The sequence below is a fragment of the Rattus norvegicus genome, chromosome X (genome assembly GCF_036323735.1).
Source record: "Rattus norvegicus strain BN/NHsdMcwi chromosome X, GRCr8, whole genome shotgun sequence".
NCBI lineage: Eukaryota > Metazoa > Chordata > Mammalia > Rodentia > Muridae > Rattus > Rattus norvegicus.
The window spans coordinates 61,304,533-61,322,346 of NC_086039.1; the positions used below are offsets into that span (position 1 = coordinate 61,304,533).

The 17,814-nt window shown below is 37.9% G+C and overlaps 1 protein-coding gene across 1 annotated transcript in view; it reads right to left on the reverse strand.

Moving 5' to 3' along the window:
• Mageb18 (MAGE family member B18) overlaps window positions 1–17,814 on the reverse strand; it is a 594,194-nt gene that overhangs the window by 442,572 nt on the left and 133,808 nt on the right. Inside the window, exon 2 of the mRNA XM_063280032.1 lies at window positions 4,758–4,849. The gene's annotated coding sequence lies outside the window, so the exon portion shown is untranslated. The remainder of the gene's footprint in view (window positions 1–4,757; window positions 4,850–17,814) is intronic.

Here is a 17,814-nt window from a genome sequence, read left to right on the forward strand (position 1 = left end):
TGTATCCATTCCTCTGTTGAAGGGCATCTGGGTTCTTTCCAGCTTCTGGCTATTATAAATAAGGCTGCTATGAACATAGTGGAGCATGTGTCTTTTTTATATGTTGGGACATCTTTTGGGTATATGCCCAAGAGAGGTATAGCTGGGTCCTCAGGTAGTTCAATGTCCAATTTTCTGAGGAACCTCCAGACTGATTTCCAGAATGGTTGTACCAGTCTGCAATCCCACCAACAATGGAGGAGTGTTCCTCTTTTTCCACCTCCTCGCCAGCATCTGCTGTCACCTGAATTTTTGATCTTAGCCATTCTCACATACCAATGAGGTGAAATCTCAGGGTTGTTTTGATTTGCATTTCCCTTATGACTAAAGATGTTGAACATTTCTTTAGGTGTTTCTCAGCCATTCGGCATTCCTCAGCTGTGAATTCTTTGTTTAGCTCTGAACCCCATCTTTTAATAGGGTTATTTGTCTCCCTGCAGTCTAACTTCTTGAGTTCTTTGTATATTTTGGATAAAAGCCCTCTATCAGTTGTAGGACTGGTAAAGATCTTTTCCCAATCTGTTGGTTGTCGTTTTGTCCTAACAACAGTGTCCAAATAAATATTAAACAAGGTCTTTCTAAATAGCCCTGAGTATTCTGGAATTCCCCACATAGACCAGGATAGGCTTGAACTCACATAGATTAACCTGTTTCTGGCTCCCAAGTGTTATGATTAAAGGCATGTATCACCATGTTAAGCTAAGTAAATCTTTTTAAAGAAAATTATTTTCTAACCTCTACATACTTGAAAAGGTATATACATGCATTCATGCACATGCATACACACATGAAATTTTATGAAATGGAATATAACATTGAGTCAGGTATTATTTTATTATATACACACAAAAAGTAATACTGTCCATGCAATCCAACAGTAAGCAGCTACTAAATATAATGGACAAAGGATCAACTTACAGTCAAAAAAGAATAAGTATTTTGTATGTATGTGTGTGTGTGGGCATATTTATGTATGTGTGTATGTAAAACAGTATATGTTTAATAGGTACAATATTCAATACACATAAATGTCTCTTTGTATCATAGTCAGTCTATTGATATAACCCATGTAGGATGGACTGTTTTAGCATCAAGTAATATGGGTTTGTACTTCCCCTGGAAAACACGCCATCATGATTTGAGACTATCATTAACCTAAAAGAGAAATTGTCATCACAGAAGTAGTCGCTAAATCTATGCAGAGAATAAGAAAATTGACATTCAACGTTTTGCTAACTAAGAAGAGAAAGGAAATGGTCCACAAAGTTGCCCATACTTCCTAAGTCATTGTTTCAGAAGATGCAACAGGCCTGAGACCAATCTTACAGTTAGCTGCTCCCTTCCACCACTGCATATCTTGGGGAAAGTTAGACCTTTACTAATGCAGTGCTAATGAGACCCACAGGGATGGTGGGAATGAAAATAACTTGTCTGTTTCCAAGGAGAAGTACAGTACAATCCACCATGATAGATATGGTCTAGTTTGCTGTCTGTTGTTATGATAATCTATATAACCAAAAGCAACTTGTGAAAGAAGGGGTTTAATACAGGTTTCACTTCGAGGTAACAGTCTATCATTGAGGAAAACCAGGGCAGGAGCTCACATCAGGAACCCAGAGGCAGGAAAAGAACAGGAGATCACAAAGGAATACTACTTCCTGGCTGGCTCCACTGGCTCATGCTCAGCCAGCATTTTTATACACCCCAGGACCATCTGCCTAGGGATAGTGCCATGCATTCTGGGCTTGGCCTTTCACCAAGAATTATCAAAAAAAGAGAAAAAGACAATCCCTCACAGACATGGTCATAGGCCAATCTAATCTGGGCAATCCCCCAATTAAGATTTCTTCAGATAACTGTTTACCGTGTCAAATTGACAGCTGAAGCTAATTAGGACACCTACCAATGTAAGTCCCATGATTGCTGACATCTAGTACCAACCACCACCTCTTGTCATTGCCAAGTCACTGCCCATCCCATCACCATCAAAACTATACAACATGTGTAATTGAAGGAGGAGTAAGTTAATCTTAATTCGATGCATTTCAATTTTAAATAACTACATATCAAGCATCCACTACACCTTTATTTCCTCTGACTAGAAAGATCTTAAAAGTGAAAAGGAAAAGCACTCCCAGAAAAAAATACAGTCACCATTTCGTTCACATAAAGAAGGCATCTGAAAATATATCTGCTGAAGCAAGTCTCAGTCGGTGCAGAGAGAATACATACATGTATTGGAAACTCAAAAGTGTTTCCAAGGAGTGCATTTTGGCTCAGATTTATGAAACTTCACATGGAGTTCCCCACAGGGAATAGCAGGGGAAAACACTTCACTGTCTGTTTTGACGAGATAGGAGAAAGGATGGGAGAGAGTGATCACTTTTATGATCTACCATTGTGTGCAATATGTGACTGTGCAATTCTGAACCATGGCATTTCAAATTTGCTAGTCCCTAGGTCACCCACATCCACAGATAGAGGAAAAAGGAGAAGTTAGCAGCAGCAGTCTCAAATCAATAGCTGGACACTCAGAGGTAATAGGAATAGAAAACATGTGTGCCGCAGGTGTCTGACAAACAGAACATCCTGCTGAAGATGATGACAAATCATTCTGACAAATTATAAGTCAGATATAAAAGTTTTCTTTCAGTCTACTTAATTTTCTTCGATTTCTGTTAGGATATTAAAGCCCTGCTATATTATAAAAAATATGGATTCCCTTAAAACCAGTCATCAGTCTAAATACTAAACCGTATAGTCCCTCTAATTGTTTTCCATATGAATTGATTGATTTTTGTTTCTTGACACAGGGCCTTGTGTAGCCCCAGCTGGCCTCGAGCTAGTTGTAGCTGAGGCTGGCCTTGATTTCCTGTTCCTACTGCCTCCCTCTCCAATGTGGTGGGATAACAGGTGTGTACTACTACTCTAAGCTGTAATAAAAAGAGTATGAGTGGCTTTGGGGTATCCTTAGTTCCAGTCACTCACAAATGTGTTTATCATAGATCTCTTCCAAAAAAAATGAAAACTCAAATTCTAATGTTAATGTCTAGTAGGTAAGAAGGTGAGTACTTCCTCTATATAAAGTGTTTTGGGATTAGGCTAGTGTGATTAAGTTAAATGTGAATAGTAATCCTGGCCCATATTCTACTTCTGTCGGTTATTTCTGCAGAAGGCAGGTGGTTTATTACAACTTGTAGAGGATTCCTGGAAAGCTAACTATTTCTCTGGGAATTTTAACTCAGAGATAAAAATTTTGGACAAAAATTTCCTATTTATTCAACATGTACTGCCAGGTAAATTGGAAGCTTCATAGCTGGCTGAACATGGAAGTCAAACAGCTGTTACACTTGTTTCTATCTCCAAGCTGGTTCAATTCCAGTTCAATCTGTCAAGGTCTAGAAACAATGAGGTTTTCCCAGACAACCAGATCCAGGCCAGATAGATACAAATTTACATCTGCTAGTGCTTACATTCCGTCAGCCATCTCCCAAAGATACACCTGATTTCGTTTCCAGCAACTACATAATTATGGTGATTCCAGAAGCCTTATTGACTGAAACTGCTAAACTGCTAATCCCAAGATGATTCACTAGGTCCCAAAGAGGTAAAAATGTGTGTGACTCACTTTCCGTTATACCCAATGTAGCAGAAAGACCAGTACAAATATTTAACGGCTCAATTTTAGTAAAATCCTGGGTTATCTTTGCCAGTCACATGACAGCTTTGTACATGCAGCAACAGCATGCTTTTACATCCTTTCCTATTAAGTGAAATGTTGAAACACTACTGGCTGGTTCTGAAATACTGCTTATGAACACATTCCCCCATGGACTTGGATCTTACAGGTTCTACATTTAGAGCAGACCATAATCTATACTCATATACCCTACCATCATGAAAAGAAAGTCCCTCTTTACCAGCATAATTTTGGGACAAGAAATGATGCTCACTAAAAAAAGCAATTTCTAATATCTTGGTCAACTGATCACTTCACAATAAGAAATGCAGCTTCTTTGCAGCCCCTTATGCAGTATTGTGTTTTGTTGTTTTGTTTTTATAGGAAAGGTGTTTGTTGAAATGCTGAGGTACTGGTTGTTAACATAGAAACTACCCGAGAAGACAATTGAAAATATCTGTTAAATGACTGAAACAACATACTGCCCTACTGCAGTAAAGACAGTTTTTCACATAGGCACACCACAAAACCTTGAGCTTTGAAGGAGCTCTGTCAGTTGTCAACAGCCAGGCCTAAAACCTAACACACACCCAGTTTTTGTTATCTGATTCTAAGTAGTAGCTTTAAGAATCATATATTTCATTTGTGCCAAGTATTTTAAAAATTCTTTTCATTGATATGACCTCAAATTTGTATATTGGAATGTCCTTGCATAGGATAAACAACCGAGGACTACTCTTGGTTCCCTGGTAGCTTAGAGACAATACAGAAGATAATATTGTAAAAATCTCTCTCATGGGGAAGTTCCTGTACTGCTATCACCCAGGTGAATACCACACTAGAGGCAAAGTTATAGGCCAGCAGACAGACCCAGCTTCCATGCTAGAAGACTCCACACAACCTGCATCTATCTCTACATGATCTCTACTTGATCATCAGTTGAAGGCAGATACCATGACTACACAGACCAATTGTCCCTCAGTTTGATTTCTTCTTATGCTTTTCTGCTTGTTCCCAGACCATGATAGGATCTACTTACAAGTTGTCTCAGTTGCTTCCTTCTGCTGGACCAGTCATTTCCACAGATGCTTTTACACTGCCACAGCAAAAGCAAACAGCAACAGCACAACACTTGGAGAAAAAATAAAGAGAGACCTGAGCGTCAACCAATTTCTTAAGCACAGAAAATGTCTTAGTTTTATAGTGATGCCATACAAATATTACAGATAGAGTGACTTAAACACCAAAATTCTACAGTCTCAGCATTTTGCAGACTAAATAAAATAGATTGCAGACATACAGTCACGTAGACATTTAATTTTAAAAAGTGCCCACAAGGCAGCATGGAGAGGTAGTACTGGTACCTTCATTGAAATGTCATACCTCTGTCCCTGTTTCCTTGGTGTGGGAAGGTGCTCTTAAGGGTGCCAGAAGAGAACTGTGGACATCAACCCAGTTACAGACCCTTTGACCCGCAATCTGCCTTGCATGCAATATGTACAGGGGCAATGGTGGCACAGAACTTGTGGGAGTAGTCAACCAATGTTCAATCTGACGTATGGCCCACTAGATGATGTGGAACCCATACACAACACTTCTTGGGAGACCAAGAACAAGAGACTAGATAGCCCAGCGACCTAGTATAAAACCCAATACTACTGGTCTTTTTTTAAAGCACTGATAAAATTAGCCCTTATAATATTCTGCTATATTCACAGATCAGTGCTTTATTTAGTCAATCAGCCATCATCAGAAAAGCTTCTTCCACAGCAGATGGGAACAAATACAGATACCCACAGCCAGACATTACACACACACACACACACACACACACACACACACACACGAGAGAGAGAGAGAGAGAGAGAGAGAGAGAGAGAGAGAGAGAGAGAGACCTTGAAACACACAGCACTAAATATGAGGTCTCCATCAGATCCCTGGCCTTAGGAGGAGGCAGGAAGGCTATAAAAGCCAGAGAGAACAACCAGAAGAACAAGGCAGCAACTAAGCAAGGTACATAGGAGCTCACAGAGATAGAAGCAGCAAACATAGACCCTACATGGGTCTGCAGGAGGTCCTCTACATATATGTTATAGCTTTCAACTTTGTGTTTTTATAGATTCCTGACTGTGAAAACAAGTGAGTCTTTGACTTTTGTGCCTGATCTTGGAACTCTTTTTCTCCCATGGGTTGCCATGTCCAACTTCAATATGATAGATTTTGCTTCATCCTATTTTATTTTGACATGTTTTATTGTTATCCTTTAGAAGTTTGTTCTTTTCTAATGAAAGATAGAAAGATAGTGGATCTGAAGATGTGGAGAAGTAGAAAGGAACTGAGAGGGTAGAGGTAGTGGAAGCTATAATCAGAATATATTGCATGATCAAAGAACCTATTTTTTTAAATTGTTTATGTATTTTATGTACATAAATGCTCTGTTTTCATGCACGTCAGAATTGGGAAACAGATCCCTTTTAGAGATGGTTGTGAGCCACCATGTGGTCGCTGGGATTTGAACTCAGGACCTCTGGAAGAGCAGTCAATGCTCTTAACCGCTGAGCCATCTCTCCAGCCCCTAACATTTCTTTTTCTTTTCCCCATCTTTATTAACTTGAGTATTTCTTATTTACATTTTGATTGTTATTCCCCTTCCTGGTTTCTGGGCCAACATCCTCCTAACCCCTGTCCCTCCCCTTCTCTATGGGTGTTCCCCTCCCCATCCTCCCCCCATTACCACCCTCCCCCCAACAATCACATTCACTGGGGGTTCAGTCTTGGCAAGACCAAGGGCTTCCCCTTCCACTGGTGCTCTTACTAGGATATTCATTGCTACCTATGAGGTCAGAGTCCAGGGTCAGTCCATGTATAGTCTTTAGGTAGTGGCTTAGTCCCTGGAAGCTCTGGTTGCTTGGCATTGTTGTTCATATGGGGTCTCGAGCCCCTTCAAGCTCTTTCAGTCCTTTCTCTGATTCCTTCAACGGGGGTCCTATTCTCAGTTCAGTGGTTTGCTGCTGGCATTCGCCTATGTATTTGCTGTGTTCTGGCTGTGACTCTCAGGAGAGATCTACATCCGAAAAAAACCTATTTTAAATAAAAGGGAGAAAGGGGGAAATTGCATGCTAGTATCCCTGATAGAAGAAAACCTCAACAAAATATGTACAAACAACAAAAAGAAGGTAGTCACTTCAAGAGAAGAATAAAGGCATTTTAAATAGGCTCTGTTTATAAAACATATTCATTTAACAACCAACAAACTGTTACCTTTCAATTTTTAAAGTTTAGGCAAGTTTAGTCCATATCCCATGAGCCACATGCTTCTGAGGATAGCCATGAATGCGACCAACAAATACAAAACCATAAACTTGCTAAAAACATTGAGACCTGTGGGTTTTTTTTTTTTTTGTAACTCAGTTGCATGGTTGTTGAGTATGAAGTTTAGAGACAAAAATGTCATGCCATGTTGCTGAAATGTTAGACACAAATGGTGAATAGAATTATTACATTTTATAAATAAATGTCAAAATACATAAGTAGTTTTCTAAGTAATTCTATAAAATCTTGTCTTCCAAAGCCATTATGAACACAGTTTCTTGGGTATAAGAGTTAGAAGCTGGGGGCTAGATGGCAGTCAATATACCTTTCCTTATTGATACACCCCTCCTATCCTCATAAAAATTATATTACTTGGACTTAAAGTTCTGGAAACCTTGTTTCCATTCTTAAATTAATGGCAACTATTTGAGATTTGGTTGTTCTTTTTTCTCCACATCTATTACCCAAACTTCTGCCCTCTTCGGAGTCAAATAGTCTTAGTTTGGATCCCTACTCTAACACAAAAATCTCAACTCTGGGTAAGTCCATTTTCTCTTTGAACCCAAATTGCTATCACTATTGATTGACACCTTCATGCCCACCATAAATGTTGGACTTAACTAGATAGCCTTGGCGTACAACGGGCAGTTAGAAATTATTGAACGCATAATTTATGTAGTCATGTAAGTCTAATTTGAACTCTCAATAGTTGTATGTGCGGTGAGTATATTTTTAACACAACCTGAGTTCACTTCACCATCTAAAAGTGTAGGTAATAACAGTGCTTCTAACAAAGTATGTGGAGAATAAGATGAAATGCTTAAATAAAGCATCATAGACAAGAAATATACTTGTGGCTCTGGAATATAAACACTAACTGGCTTTCAATGTCTATACATCTCTTTAATGAGTGGTTAGTATATTATATAACTATAGGAACTGTGCTTTTAAAATTTTTATCTTTGTTACATGCCTAGACCTTTGCTGTTCAAAGTTGGTCAGATTGCCAATAGCTCCAGTAATTGCTGGGAAATTTATCCCTCCTGTCTCCATCCCATACTTAGTGCTTCAGAGTCTATATTTTTAAGGATTTTGCAAAGGTTATTTCGAAGAAGAAATTGTGAGAGTTCATCTTTTGCACTGCTTAGCAACTGTCTGCTTCTTATCATGAAATATGTTCTCATGTGAAATAAATATTTTTTGCCCAGGAGTGATGATGAGACCACTATCTTTATCATCCATACAAGAATACTGTATACCAGAATCTAGATTTTGTCTATATCGCTGGTTACTAAGAAGCACAATGAAGTTGAGAGTACCAGTATTTTTTAAAGCATCCCCAAGGTCCTTGAAGAAACATACCAGGACTGGGGCTTCCAGCCACCTTCTCCAATTCTACACATGAATCTGGTTTTTAGTCTTCTTATGTCAGAGCGGAGTTCATGTTCTCAGCCATTCGGCCCCTATTTACTACTTACTTCTGCTTTCCAGATTATTTCAGGCTTTTGTTTATCTTGAATTCAAGATTTTGACAATTATACCTCCCAACTGGATAAAATTTTTGAACATAAATCAAGTTCATGCCTCCAAAATACTCCAAGTGTAATATTTTCATAAATTTTGAGAACAAGTCCATTGTTTCAGCTAAACAACACATACATAGTTCTAAAACTAATAAGATATTGAAGAAAAAGTTTATTTTTTATCCTGAAAATGCCTTTAATGTATTTTCCAGTATTATTAATGTTTGCATTATTAGTATAAGAATAAACACTGCCTGTGTTTCCCCAAAACAATCCTATATAATCCAAATAACTTAAGTATCTATTAAGACCAAACACACTTCCACTTATATAATGTATTTTTGACTACATATCTCATAATGATTTTCAGAGCATATGCATATGAAAATGTGGTTTGTTGAAAGGTTAGCTATAAAAATTTAATTCAAAAGAACTCGTATTCAAATGAACTTTCTAATAAAGATTTATTTTTATGTATACTTATCAGAGCACAAATTACATTATTTTCCATACTCTTTCCATTCCTGCCATGTGTAGTTATTGGATAAATGGCAAGACACTAGATGAGAGTATTTATATTTAGTTTAATAAAGTTGAATAAACACATAGAGCTAGTAATGTTTCTCTGGCAACAAAATTTCATTGTGAAAGGTCACCCAAAAGCCAATGACAAATTCAAGTACATTCTACCTCAATGGCGTGGAAATATAATGCTTGTGGAAGTGTTAAGATGATTGTATGCATTTCTTTATCTGTGTTTATGTATCTGCATTATAACACTGACCTTCTGTGTAGAGTTAGAGGAGAAAAAGATAGTGAAAAAAGTATTGCATGTTCTATATTCCAGTATAAAATAGCACATATTATCATGCCAATGTCACACTAACAGGTTTTAAAAAGGAAACGAGTGAATGACCAAAGTATATGTCTTTTTCTCACTTATACAGATGAATAAGGAGAACAGAGAGAAATAATGAGTTTGGAGGAAAAGTCTATTACCCTACCCTCTGTGATCACAGCATTAGGGAAGTGCGGTGATGAGGAGTTTGAGAGTGGGAGAGACTGCGAGTAGACAAGAGATGCTTCCATTTTCCGAGTGTTACTGCATCTGGGGAGTAAATATGCACACCTGTAAGCTCCGTGTGATCTCTTACTTGTTAAACTACACAATTTGGGGAAGCCGACTTTTGCAAAGTAAAGTGTTCAGAATCAATGTGTTAAAAAGAAAAGCAAATTTCAGCATTCTGAACCTTATTATGTGCTTAAAGAAGTCTTACTCAAGATGTTCATGAAGATTTTCTTTTAACACATTTATAGTGGTCTTGTAGGAAGAAGGTGTTTATTTTACTTTTCAGTCTGACACTTCATACTAGCAACTGACTCTAATCTTTGTAGGGAAGCACACTTCCTGTTTTGTTTGTTTATCTGGCTTTGTTTGAGAGACAAGCTTGCTCTGTATCCCAGGTTATGGTAGGAATCACTATGTAGCTCAGACTGGTCTCCAATTCAGTGATCCTCCTGCCTCAGACTTCCAAGTGCTAGAATTATGGATGTGAGCCACCTCACCTGACTGGAGGTTTTTCATTTTGTTTACTTTCTTTTGCTCCATCTCTGAACCCCATTATACCATCCTTATATATTTTACCTCTATCTCTACACACTGGGTTTGCACTTTGTTCCTGATCTTCTAAGTTCTCCAAACATTCAAAGTATTTTAATAACTAATACTTCCTATAATTCTTTCCCCATTCTACCTATGAATTAATTGTAAAATGGTTATAAACTCAAAATTCTATTGAAAACAAACCATTTAATTAACATTTCTACCAATTATATTTAACTCAAAAATATACTGAGATTATGCTGTACAACAAGCATTTGTTTTATAAAGCTCAATAACCTTCATGACCTTGAAATGGATTATGATTTATGCCTTTATCTAGTGAATTTAAAAGACAATTAATCCAGATAGAAAAAATGTGTGGAGTTCAAAACTTTCAAATAAGCAAATATAAACTACTAGCTATTCTTATGGTACTGTCACTAATACCTAAGAGAAACAATTTAAAGAGATGGACTCTTCTCAGTTTCAGGGACCTCCATTGATGATTGTTTGGTCCTGTTTGCTTGGCAAATCTAACCAGACAGCAGAGAAAAAAGAATGCCTCTGTTCAGAGCTTACGTTCTCCTTTATACCTTTTTACTCTATATTGTATCTAGCCCATGACATGGTGCTTTGTGTTAAGGCCTGCCCCCCTAGCACAGCTGTTGCCATTTGTATCCATGCCAGCCAGCTATTTCATATTGTTATTATAATATATCTGCCAGTCATTGACACAGAAAAATAACTTGTTTCAGAACAGGGTCATGCTGACCACATACCCTGATATGTTCTGTATGTTCTGAGGCTTGTTAATCTTAAGAAATTCCACACAACATTACATAGGACCCATCAAATTAAAGGTCCATATGAACTATTAGGCCTAAAATGGCTTGAGTCAGGGCCAATAACCAGGTAGAACTTCCAGCATCTACATATGAACTCATTGTTGGTTTTGCAGTTTTAGCCTTTATAAACTAACCCTGAGAAATGTCTAGTGCACAGCTCTCAGCTCTTAAACCTGACCTGTTCCCTGATCAATCTGTCTTGGGGTGTGCATTCAATAAACCATCTGTTTAATTGAGATAGGTGTTAATGTGGTTTGTGGGGTTACTCCTGGACCCCAACAACTACCACATAAACGACGGAACTTTCCCTCTAAGTTGATATTCCAGAAATATTTGAACAAATATACCAGGATTCTACACAGTTCTCTGTTTGGTTGGTATTTTTGGTTGGTTAGTTTTGTTATTTTTTACTGGGTATTTTATATGTTTACATTTCAAATATCATTCACTTTCCTGCTTCCCCTCTCTCCCATCCCCTTCCCCTGCTTCCATGAGGATGTTCCCCTTCCCACCCACCCACTCCCACCTCACTGCCTTGGCATTCCCCTACACTGGGGGAAATGAGCCTTCACAGGACCAAGGGCTTCTCCTCCCATTGATGCCAGATAATGTTATCCTCTATTACATATGCGGCTGGAGTCATGGGTCCCTCCATGTGTACTCTTTGGTTAGTGGTTTAGTTCCTGGGAGCTCTGGGTAGTCTGGTTAGTTGATACTGTTGTTCTTCCTATTTAGCTGCAATCCCCTTCAGCTCCTTCAGTCCTTTCTCTAACTCCTCCATTGGGGTCCCCATGCTCATTCCGATGGTTAACTGTTATTTTGTTCTTTTATTATTTTTAATACATGGTTTCTCTGCATAACCATTGTTGTCTTTGAACTCACTCTATCGGCCAAATTGTCCTTGAACTCAAAGATCTATCCACCTCTGCCTCCCAAGTGATGAGATTAAAGGTTTGTGTTACTACTGCCCAACTAAAAGAAGGATTTTTTTATATTTGTTTTTTGGTTTTTAGAGACAGGATTTCTCTCTATGACAGCCCTAACTGTCCTGGAACTTGCTTTGCAGACCAGGTTGGCCTGGAACTCACAAAACACCACCTGCCTCTGGTAGAATTAAAGATGTGTGCCATTATACCCAGCTCTAGGCAGTTAAACCAATTAAATGTAAACAATATGTAAGTAAAAAGTAAATTACAAACTTAAAGCAACTAATCAATGCATATTATGAAACTAAGAGTTAAATAATATTCCTGTACTACATGTCTTGTTCGATTCTGAGAAAGTAATAACTGTGTGTTATATTATCTTCCTTTATCAGATAGAACCTGGTAGTTATATAGTAAGGACCTGACAATTATAAATTGAGAAATCCAAAAGGATAATAATTTTCTTTTCCTTGAGGAGAGGTCTCATGTAGCTCAGCTGACCTCAAACAATGTAACAGAAAATGCCCTTGAACTTGCCTTCTTCTCCTGAATGCTGGTATTAAAGGTCTTTTCTGTTTTACCATACCTAGTTTACGCAGTGCTAGCAATCAAACCCAGGACTTCATGGTAGGCAGGCACTGAACCATCTAAACCATAAGCTCAGGAGACTGTCCCACTTGGGGATCCATCCTATATACAGCCACCAAACCCAGACACTGTTGAGGATGACAAGAAGTTCTTGGTGACAGGAGCTTGATATGGATGTCTCCTGAGAGGTTCTGCAAGAGCCTGACAAATACAGAGGTGGGTGCTCACAGCAAACCATTGGACTGATAAATGGGACCCAAGTGGAAGAGTTAGAGGAAGAGTGTCTGAGTTGGTAAAAATAACTGGTTTTCATGTTATTCAGTGTAGTTTAAGCATATCATAGAATCAATTTATAGAACTATGTATCTCCCTTTTCAATGTTTATATTATTGATTACCTTCACTTAGTATTCATTTTTAAAAATTTGAAACTAATAAGTTAGAAAAAAGGTGCTGGATGATAATGAGAAAAAATATGGTTTATGTCTAAAAGATGGAGAAATAAAATAGATCTTCCTTTCAAAAGAAAGTATATCTTATCCAATCCAGAGTGAGAATTGACTTAATGTAAGTAAATGTCACTTTTCTTTGCTCAGAGAAAGGGATGTGGTGAGAGCTGGACCCAAGCTTTATGAATATATGGCTTAAGCTGAGCCCAGAGTGTTTCTATCTTCTATCCTTAGGCCTTGGCCTGGAAGCTTCTAGCCTCCATATAATCTAACCTGCAAGCCCAGACTTTAAAATCTTCGACTTCCAGCCTCTGTCTGCTAACCTAGGCCTGGAATGTTTCAGCCTCTGAGACTTACTGCTAAATAAACTCACCCGTTCTAGCTCTCTCTGAACTTTGGCTGGGTGGTTCAACCCAGCTGTTATGGCTCAAACTCCTCTTCAAGCTGACTGATTCAAATTAGTTTCTTTTAGCAATCTAATTGCTCTGCTTGGAAAAACTGCCTCTGAACTACATGAACACAATGCACAGACTCCACTGATGGCACGAACTGCATGAACTCAACTGAACTCAACTGCATTCAACTGACTGCACAGAACTCAACCAAACTCAACAACAGCCAACTGACTGCACAGAACTCACCTAAAGTCAACTGTATTCAACTGAACTGCACAGAACTCATCTGAACTCAACTCTCCCTCTCTCCCCGCACTACTCCTAAGTATCCTCTTTTTCATGTCTATTCTCATTACTCATTCTGTCAAAACTTCCTCTGATTCCTCACATTATCTGTCCTCAATTAAATGCCATTGTTGGGGGCAAACGGTATACACTAAAGGCATGTCTGCCTTCCACCCAGACCACATAGACCTAGTCTTTGGATGTGATCACTTGCCAGAGTAGCCATGTTGCTGGATTAAAATTCCTCTACAACTGGATGCTTTTTATAGTATTTCTGATCTAAACTTATCATCGACAAGACTTGTAGTTTGTAATAAATGCTGTGAATGAATCACCAGCAGGATACTACTCTGACATCTTCAACTTCCAGTCAGATGTCAGAGTTCTAATACATATGACCCTAACATTTGAGCAGAAATCTCCTTTCAAAATAGAATAAAGGGAGAACAGGGTGACAGAAGAAAAACCCTCCCCTTCCTCCAGAATCTTCCCTTAGATTGATCCAGGAAAACTTCCATTTGGCATTTATCAGAGGCACTGAATTTTTAAAAATCTAACAATTTAAAACCTCCCAGTTTCAATTTCTTAGCTCTCTTTATTGCCAATGCCCACTGGTTTGAAAGGATTAAATCCAAAGTCCATCTCCTCTCAGCTTTGTCACTAGCTGTAGAAGGTAATATCACAAGCAGAGACACTATTTCTCACAAATGGTTCTCTAAATCAGTGATGGCCTACATCTGCCAGCAGACATGTTCTCTGTAAATAATGTTTTATCTGAACACAGGAGTATACTGTTTATGGGTGCTCTCAGACCACAATGACACAATGACAGAATTGAGTGATTGAGACAGAAACCATATGGACCACAAAGCTGGAAATATTTACCATCAGGCCCTTTACAGAAAATGTTTGTTGGCCTTGCTATAGATAATAACAATCCCGTGCTGCTTCTATGGCTTTCACTAGGTCCACCATGTGAAAGTAAGACTGGTACACCTTTGTGAGAGACGATGTAACAGTCAACGAGCACATGACATGCAGAAAGTATGTTTATCGTTGTATGTCGGAGAGATGAAGATTAAAATCACAATAACATCTGCTAGCACTGCCTGTAGTTTTAGTACTTTAGAGGCCAAAGCAAACGGAGAATGAGGTTGAGACCATCCTCTGATGGATAGTTTCCACTTACTGAGATCCTGTCTCACAAACAGAAATGCATCTCTATACCAGAGAACGAAATGACAACCAGCCACGGGGTAGGCATCTGTAATCACAGATTCAGGAGGCTGACAGGTAGGGGGGCTACAATTCCCAGGCCAGTCACAGCTACAAAACAACATCCTGTTGCAAAAAAAAATTAAAAAGTAAAAAAAAATACCAAATGTAGCTCACAGAGATTCTTAGGCTTCATATGGAGGCCTAGAAAGAAACAGGCCTTGAGTGGGGTTTAGAATCACACTAAAGAGAGAAAATAATTTCTCACATTTCCTCATACCATTTCCTCACATTTCCACGATTCTTCAAATTCTCCGAATTTTTCATAGTATTTTCTACATACTGCCAGACAATAGGTGTTCCCCAACTTTGGGTGGTTCAACAATGCTCAAAGTACCACATAAAGTGAAGAATAATTACCAAAGCTAATTTTGGCCTGGGTATTGTTAACAACAAATGGACCCTGGGAAACAAACAAAGGGGAAATGTACCATAGCCTTTGATCCTCCACTAAGCCAGTACATAAAGAGGACTGAAAGAGTATAATCAGTGCATTTTCAGAGTGTAAAATTATTATTCAGATGAGGGACACAATTCCAATCTGCCTCCTGTTTTTCTCTCTCCTCACATAAATGAGCTCACCCTAGGATCTCACCAGGTTGTGCAGCTTTTAGAATTCTGCCTTTGCTTGCAATTGATAGGATTTTTTTCCCCCAGTTTAAAAGATTAAAATGAAGATTTCATTCTTCATGTTTTTTCAAACAACATGAGCTCAGCAAACAGATTTAGTTTTAAAAGTTACTTATCAACACTGACAGTGTTCTCTTAGGAACAGCTGTTTCCTTGTAGGATACAGTGTTAACCTACCCCGGCACTTAGCAACAATTCTCCTTGGAAAGAATATTGCACATTTAGCGCCTGCTCTTAATTACCAAAGACATTTGCATGAGAGGACCATTTTTGTTGCCATTTCGCCTTCTTTGTTTTTGTTTTTGTTTTTCTCCTAGTTTTACATTTAAGACCTGAAAGGTGTCTTCTATAATGAGTTACCTTGTAAGCGAGAACCATATCCTCATTCCAGGCCTGGCTCTAACAGCCTGTTTTATTAAATTTTGGAATTGCTTTCTTTCTTTTATGGCAATGACTGTCAAAGCCAGTTCTTCTGCAGTCCTAATTGTGAGCTACAAGGTCATTTGAGCCTTGACTCTGACAAGAGAAAACGAATTTCTAAAGAAAGGAAGCACTCCTCATTCTTTTAATGTTTGATATACTAAGGAGAATTTGCATAATCTGTGGTTTGCCATTTTTAAAATTGGCATTAGTCTTAAGGGTGCTGCACACATAAGCATATTCATCATCATGTAAGTAGAGATAGGTTTGTGTGGGAGTGCTAGGAAAACCAAATAGGAGAAAATATTGATGCAATAAACACTAAAATTCTCTTGTGTTCTTCCACAGTAATTGTTATGTTACAGAAAGGTGTCTGTGAACTATTTGCCTCCTACATATGTCTTGAAATAAATCGCTACTGATATTCTGAAGTTCACTATTTAACTGAGCTAAGTTAATATTCCCAAATGATTATTTCAAAGCTTTATAAAGTTTATCATTTCTTATATTAATGCATAGTATGTGCATACAAGAACATTACTGTACAAGTAGTGCTTTTAACCTTTCGGTTTATTGCGCAAGCTTTTAGTAAATGATTTTTTTCCTAAGGAGAATGTAACAAATTATGGAAATTGAGACAACCATGATGAAATTTTAGTTAGTAAAATATCAAATGTAATTATGTGTTCCTAAAGAGGAAATTGGCTGTTTTTTAGGGATATACTTTATCAGAGAATATGAATAAAAATAAGGCCTGGATTTAAAAAAAAAGTGAAGAATCTTGTGGTGCCGTTTATTTAGTATACAGTCAATACTATATACAATATTTCTGAAGACACATTATTAGCAAGTGGCTAATATAGTAGAATAATATGCTTTTTCATATAAAACCTACTGATGTTTTTATTATCAACCAAATTAAATCAAAATATTTTTTAGAGTTAAAAAGTCAAGGGCTGAAGGATTAACTTAGTGGGTGATTTTTGTGAAAGCAAGAAGACCTGAGTTCAAATCTACAGCACCCATGTTAAAACAGGCATGGGCCCAAGTGCATTTACATCCACTGTCCAGGGACAGAGACAGATGAATCTAGGAGCTCACTGACCATCCAGCCAAGTGAAAATAGTTAGCTTTAAAGTACAGTAAGAGACCTTGTTTCAAGGGAGGAAAAGAAAGAAATCAATTCATTGCATACTAACAGTACACAGTTTCACATGGTTTCCCATCACTTCTCATGTGTGTGTATCCTTTAAAACTTACAAAATGAATATTCATTTACCATAGATACTCTACTGCATTACTCTACATATGACCTGCCAACAAAAAATTATGTCTCACTTAAAATGTATATCTATCTCAGATCGAAAATAAGTTTCTGCTCATTGGTTACCCATTGACTAGGCATAGTGTAACACACCTGTGATCCCATCACTCAGAAGGCTGAAGCAGGAGGATCAAAGAGTTCAAAAAGGTTAGCCTGTGTTACATAGTGAGACCCATCTCATAAAACAAAGAAAATCATTTAACCAAATAGTTTCATGACAATCTTAACAGTGGGAAGGGAACACAAATACTATACTGACCACTGGAATTGATTACAAGTTAAAAATATTTGAAAACTATTAAAGAGGGCAGAATTTGAGCATGATTCTGAATAATAAAACAGGAGTTTATAGATTTCTTAAGTTAGGAAAGAGGAAACATTGGCATTATATAGTTAGTCATCACTGTCATTGATGAAAAAATATCAGGAACAAAAAGGGATTCATGCTGACTGCAAATGGGGATTCCTGGAGATGTCATTGGAAATGAAAGATGAGACCAAAAGATTGATATCTTTGAAAAA